Below are 6,566 nucleotides of genomic sequence, written 5' to 3'. Positions count from 1 at the left end.
AAATCGTGGTACTGGCAAGGTAGGTTTCATTCTGAGGCCTCTTCTTTTGGCTTGCAGGTGCCACCAGATTGTTGTGTGCTCATATGACCTCTTTTTCGTTAAGGAGAAAGTGGAGGAGGAAAGAGTGAGCTCTCTGGTGTCTTCTTATGATAACACTTATCCCATATTTTCAGGGTTCTACCCTTATGTCCTTATTTAGCCATAATTACCTCCTCATAGGCCCAAATACAGTCTCCAAATACAGTCACATTTTGGGTTAGGGCTTCAACATATGAATTTGGAGGGAAGAAGACAAATAATTCCATAGCACTCATTTTGAAAATAACTTAAACATGTAAAGATTTGTCCCATTGTTGGTATCTGTCATAGCTCCTTGTTTATTTTCTTAAAAGCTTTAGTATACTTTTTTAGTAGTTTTACATTTTTATCTATCCTTCCAGAGGAATCCTCTAGTCGTGCTGTTTCCTACCATCTCTGTGATTAGGGTAACACTCCTGGTTTTCGTCTTCTTTCTCCCTCACTCTTCCCCTCGATTGGTAAGCTGAAAGGAGAAATTGGGCATGGGTCCCCTTCTCTTTCCGAGCATGCCTGCCTTCAGATAGCAGTCATTTTTTGCGCTACTCTCTACACTAAGTACAGCCTGCCAGGTGTGTGTGCTGGTTACAGCTGGGGACTGTTTAGATTGGTAGGTACAGGTCATAAAGTAGTCAATATCTTGCATATTACTCCAGTGTGTGGTGATACCTGACTCAGTTCAGTTCTACATGGGATGCTGTAGATGAATTCATCTCATTTCAGGACTTTTTTTTTTAATTAGGAAGGAAATTTGCCTGCTGATTAAAGTCATGTCCTCCAACCTAGCGTTTTATTTCAGTCTTCTATCTGCTTCTTAATTTTATAGTGCTTCGGAACCTGGCAAAGAGGATTGCCATTTATTGGTCTCGTTCAAACCCACAATATACGATGCATGGGCTATGAATATAAGGAATAAAACAGAACAGTGGAATTTGGATGAGCAATATAAACATGCCATCTATATGTTTTTGTGTACACACGTGTATATATAGACATACATTTTTTAAAATGGGTTGTATATTCACATGATTCAAAACATTCAAAGAAGGAGGTATATACTAAAACAAAATTATGTCCTAAGTGAACTGTATTCCTAGATTTTATAGATTTTTAGAAAAAAGTATTTGTTTTACCTTGTCTTTAAAATTCATCATTGTTTCCACAACTATTTATAATTATCTTTTCAATGTAAATTAGATAATAGCATTACAAAAAATTGAAAAGAAGAAAAGCCACTGGTCATCTCACAATGCTAATCCAATGACTCTTTTTATCTCTAGTTCTTGTTGTGTAGGTTTTATGCGTTGCTATCTATGTTCATTGTACTTTTACTTCCTCTAAGTGCCTAAATTTCACCTTGTAAAGACTATGTTAAATCAGATGTTTCCATTCTTAGGAAAAGTTCATTTAAACATTTCCAATTAATTTTGAGGAATTCACTTTTGAAAAACATTTTTTCAGAACCTGGGCATTATAGGCGTCTGGGAATATCTGACCTGGCTTATTTGCAAAAATGTTTTTCTTGGTATTGGCTGCACAAGATATGTAGAGGGTTTTATTGCCAATACCAGTTGAAAAAATCGAAAAGTGCAATACTAGATTGGGATCAACAAACTTTTTTCTGTTACATCCCAGACGGTAGGAGTCCCAGCAAGACTGCTGTCAGGGGGCTGAGTGAGGAGGCTGCCTAATGAGTCGGGATGTGTTTGAAATGCAACTCGGGTGCAGGGCCAGCTTCTCCATGCGCTGCCATAGAGGAGGCCGCATCTTTACACAAACAGGCCCGCTCTATGGGAAAGAAAGAGCACCACAAAATGCTAGATGGGCTGCAAGACAGCTTTGCAGGGAGGCGGCCATGTCGAGTGTGGCGGGCGGCGTAGCTTGGCAACGGGGTCAGGTTGTAAGTCTTCTGCCTCTCAGAGGTCTTCGGGTGCCAGAAGTGAATTCTGGAGGGTGGGAAATATCCATTTCTAGGATGGCTGCAGGGATCCAAGTCTTGACCAAGAACGGGGATGGGGCAGGTGAGGGGCGATGTGCAGGAGGAAGCCGGGCACTGAGAGCTAAAGAATGGAGCATGGCCCTCAGGACGGAGGGGGCTGATGTCCGAGGCACAAAAACGGTTTGGATTTGAGTTCTGGTCACACTGACCTGAACATCTTATTTTTACTAGCCACAAGTGACAGGAAAGCTACACTAACGGCCCAAATGCCATCAAGGAGTGGGGAAGCAAGAGCTGACAGGGCGCCCAAAGGCCATGGTGCGAGAAGCAGGAACCTCTTTCTTTACTGACCTACAAGGCCAGCCCGTTGAACTGCATTGCTGGGTTGGATCCATAGAATTAAGAATTGAAAGCCTGCTAAGTGCCGGGCCCTGAGAATTAAATGATGGATAAAACCAAGTCCCATACAGCACAAGGCCCATACCCAAGAAGCTGGCCCTGGTAAAAATTACAGGAAAATGGACTAAATGTGATGGAAATGGGGCAGTTCTATTGGAATCATTACTTAGAACTCTTGATATCAAGTCGTTTTCTTGCTATTTATTAGATTTTCTTAAAAGCAGAATGGAAGATGGTTGGAAAAATTTTAATGGTTTCATTAGGTCAGGTTATTTGAAGTTTTCTTGGAACTTCCACTGAAGATGGCAACCATATGTTTTCAAATTTTTACAATAAGGTTTAGACTAGATTTACTAAAATAGTTTCACGGAAATTTTTAAATGTCGAAAGTGGTTTCTAAGGAAAATATAATTTAAGTTTAAACTTTAGTATACTTCCCAGATAAACTGGGGAATTTATCTGCCTACTTTACTCAAATATTGACTTTTAAGGTAGCCTATCATTTTTAGCAAGAGAGGTGGAAGTCTAACTCAGGTATGGCATTTTCTTTCTGACTCAAATGGTGTAGGGCACGCAATGGATTTCTTCCTCTGCCTAGTTATTCAAGGATAGATCTTGTGATCTAAAAAGGAACAACGTGCTGTTGTATGCACGGTAAGGGGATTAACAGTCTTGTGCTTGTAAAACAGCGGCCCCGCTCCTAGTTAGTCCTTTTGATTTCCAGAAACAAGAGCCCTTTTCTTACCACCCACTGGATGCCGTTTTGCCCTGTCTGGCGCCATTGATGAGAAATGGCAGTGGAGCCAATTCTTAGAGAATCACCTTCAGACCAGGGCTCCCCACACTTGAAGAAAGGGAGCGGACACTTTCATCTTTTTAGTGATTTGCTGACAGAAGCCACTTGTGTATGTGTTAACATATTTCTTGGTAAAGCCAGTTGGTCAAAATGATTAAGTAAATTCAAAGAATTCCACCAGATCCATCTATATTTCCAGTCTTGAAAACATAGATTTTTCTATTTAGTTGTGCTAATGACATTTCAGTTTGTTTGTTTGTTTGAGGTATAATTGACTACATGATTAGTTTTAGGTGTACAGCATAATAATTCCACATTTGTATATATTGGGACATGATCACCCCAGTAAGTCTCGTTAACATTTGTCACCATACATAGTTATAGAATTTTTTTTCTTGTGATGAGAACTTTTAATATTTTGGGCATTTTAATTTATTTATTGTAACAAAACATACTTTAAAAAGGCATATTTAACTCAATAAGTGCTTGCTGGTTGATTAACTTTTCATTTTGTGCAAATCTTAGAGGGCATTCAGTGTGGTCACATTTGAGATCATGAGGAAGGTCACACTAGTTGTACATAATCTATATATGGAAGGAATTGGCATCCTTTGGTTGCTAAGTAAGGTAACTACTGAAGTGTGTACAATCAGTCTTCACGTTAATTCCATTTTAGCACCAACTTTTCTTAGAATTACACTTCCTCTTGGTGACCCCTATCTACACTATATTCAGGAAGCTTCTTATACTAGAAAGTTATCAGTCAGGAGGGCCTCCCCACTGTCCTGGATCTGTTCGCAGATGGGGCACGGAGTCTTGTGTGCAGATTCTGGCATCTCAGCACTCTGGCTCCCACTGAGGTTTTCGATCTTCTGCTGGGCTCAGGACACTGTGTCCTTGGTCTTCAAGGGTCTTAGTAGTACTGAACTCCTGCACCTGGCACTTATGGGCAGAGTCATGGAATCTAAATGCCCTTGTAGTAGGGACTCTTTTCCTAACCATCCCTAACCACATTGGTTAATCAATGTTAGTCCCTAGTAAACATCTGTGAGTGAATGAAGCATGCGTAACACCCTGGCTCTCAAGCCAGGGGCCTGTCCATCGGGATACAATGGACATAAGAAAGCAGTGCCTCAGCCACTCATTCCTTCCTCTTCTTCCACCTTAGTCGCCTGGGAGGACAGGTCCATGGTGGATCTGGTGGGAATGGCCATAGTCGAAGTAGCTCCCCACTGCCTGGGTTTTATTGCTTGTTGGGCCTCGGTTTCTTACTCTTGGGGGAGCCAAGACATCAGTTAATTTCTCAAAGCATCGTGCAAACAAGGAGAAAGCCCCAGCCCACGAGTGTGTGTCTGCCTTCTTCTACAGCCTTTGCCTTGCAGCTGCTTCCAGAAGCAGGAGTGTGCTTCCCCAGGCCCTCTCCCCGCACCTTGCCACTTCAGGAAGTAGGCTTACTCATTACTAGTTCAACTGCCCATATCTAAACAAAATATAAACACATGTCTGCAGTTATATTTCTATGATTGGTATTGTTGAGCACAAGCTGATTTGTTTGTTTAGCATCTGAGACTTTCACTTCTTAGCGGAAGCATCATGCAGGAGGGATACTTAGTATTCTTCTTTGGAAGAAGAACCTAAACAGCCAAAACTATTCCCCTTTTTTGCTAATTCTAATCTTGGGGAAATGATGGAAATGGTGCTTCCTAAGACACTAGTACTGTGGGAGGTGTCCTAATAAATACTTGGTAAGTTTGAATAGACAACAGAACAGATTTTTTTACAGTTTTACATAAATATTAAGACCACCCTTATGCTGATGGATGCTGTTATCTTTCATTTGAATACTACTCTTTCTTATTTTCTAATTACATGTATATCTGTTATCTCTTTATCAATGAAGTCAGTAAGAACTATTATTAATCCATTACTTTGTTTTATTCTTGTAGATCACTTTACTGCACCCAGGCAGCTTTAAAAATAACTGTTACTCCTGTATTTGTATGAGTGTATATGTATTTAATTTGAAAAAAAAGTATACTTACAAAAGAGTTGGAAAGATAATACAGAGAGATCCTGTGCACCCATAGTCCTCAACCTGGGGGGATTTTTATCCCTCCACTGCTCCTGAGGGTATCTGGGAACATCTGAAGGCATTTTGGTTTTCACATTTGGCAGCTAGCGTGTAGAGCATAGGGATGCTGCTATATTATCGTACAAAAGAATAGACAGCTTCCTACAAGCAAGAGTTAGCCAGCCTAAAACGTTAGTAGTGCTGAGCTTGAGAAACTCTGTTCTAGACCCTTCACCCATTTCTCTAATGTTATGTTAAATAACCATGATAGATAATATCAAAATTAAGAAATTAGCATTGGCTCAATATTGTTAAACTATGGAATTTCCCGTATTTCTCTTTTTTAAACTAACGTTCTTTTTCTGTTCTAGAATCCAGTCCTCTTTAGGCTGATCCAATCTGACAATTTCTCCATCTTTTTTCTTTGTTTTTTATGACCTTGACACTTTTGAAGAGATTTATAAGTGTTTCTCACCTAGGTATGGTACTGACCCCATCCATGTAGCATATCCAGGTAGCATATGGAAATGCGGTATTCTGTTAGGTTATAGCTATGACTGGGGAGTGCTGTGGCATTTAGAGGGTGGGGATGAGAGATAATGTGGTGCCAAGCTCAGGACAGTCCCACATAACAAGCAATTTCCCACTCAGCGTGCCAACAGCATCCTCACTGACACAGATCTCAAGTAGAGTGAATTGGCTTGTCTCAATTCTAGCAAATGACAGGAAGGAAACCAGAGTAAAAGCTTCATTTTTAAAGTTTCAGTACAAGAATTTTGTATCTAACTGTCTTCATTGAAAATGTTGGGTTTCATATTTTCAGCAACATTTTTATCTTTTGGAAATCTTTAGTTCTAAATAGATAACATTTTCATTTTATTTGCTGAGGTGCTATATTAAGCATGAGTTACCTCCCAATGGAACCTTTGAAATACAATTAAAGAATTGGACTTCGCAGTAAGGGATTAATGTAGTTCCATGGTGAGGGCGACAGAGGAAAGTATTTGGAGCCACAGTTGTATCGATGGGGTTGTATGCATCCTGCTTCCTGCTTTAATTTCCTTTATAGCACTTCTCCCCACCTAGCAGTGTGCATTTACTTGTTTATCTTCTGTCTGCCCCTTTAGAAAGCAAGCTCCGTGGGAGAAGGGGCTTTGCTTTGTTGACAGTGTATTCTCTGACTCTCTAGAGGAAATACCATGAAATTCATGTTTGAGCTGTATTTCAAGAGGCTTTAGACGTAAAGAACACAGGCAGAGTATCCGAATGACCTCCTAACTGGTTCC

General features: G+C 40.3%; 1 protein-coding gene across 1 annotated transcript in view; it reads left to right on the top strand.

Annotated features, from left to right (window-relative positions):
- The window catches only part of CLTRN (collectrin, amino acid transport regulator), a 24,146-nt gene that overhangs the window by 4,791 nt on the left and 12,789 nt on the right, over positions 1-6,566 (top strand). The gene's annotated exons all lie outside the window — the stretch shown is intronic.

Source organism: Pteropus vampyrus, unplaced genomic scaffold (genome assembly GCF_000151845.1).
Source record: "Pteropus vampyrus isolate Shadow unplaced genomic scaffold, Pvam_2.0 Scaffold81, whole genome shotgun sequence".
Classification (NCBI taxonomy): domain Eukaryota; kingdom Metazoa; phylum Chordata; class Mammalia; order Chiroptera; family Pteropodidae; genus Pteropus; species Pteropus vampyrus.
The sequence above is the reverse complement of the archived record's forward strand: the minus strand, read 5'-3'. Positions and strand labels throughout refer to the sequence as shown.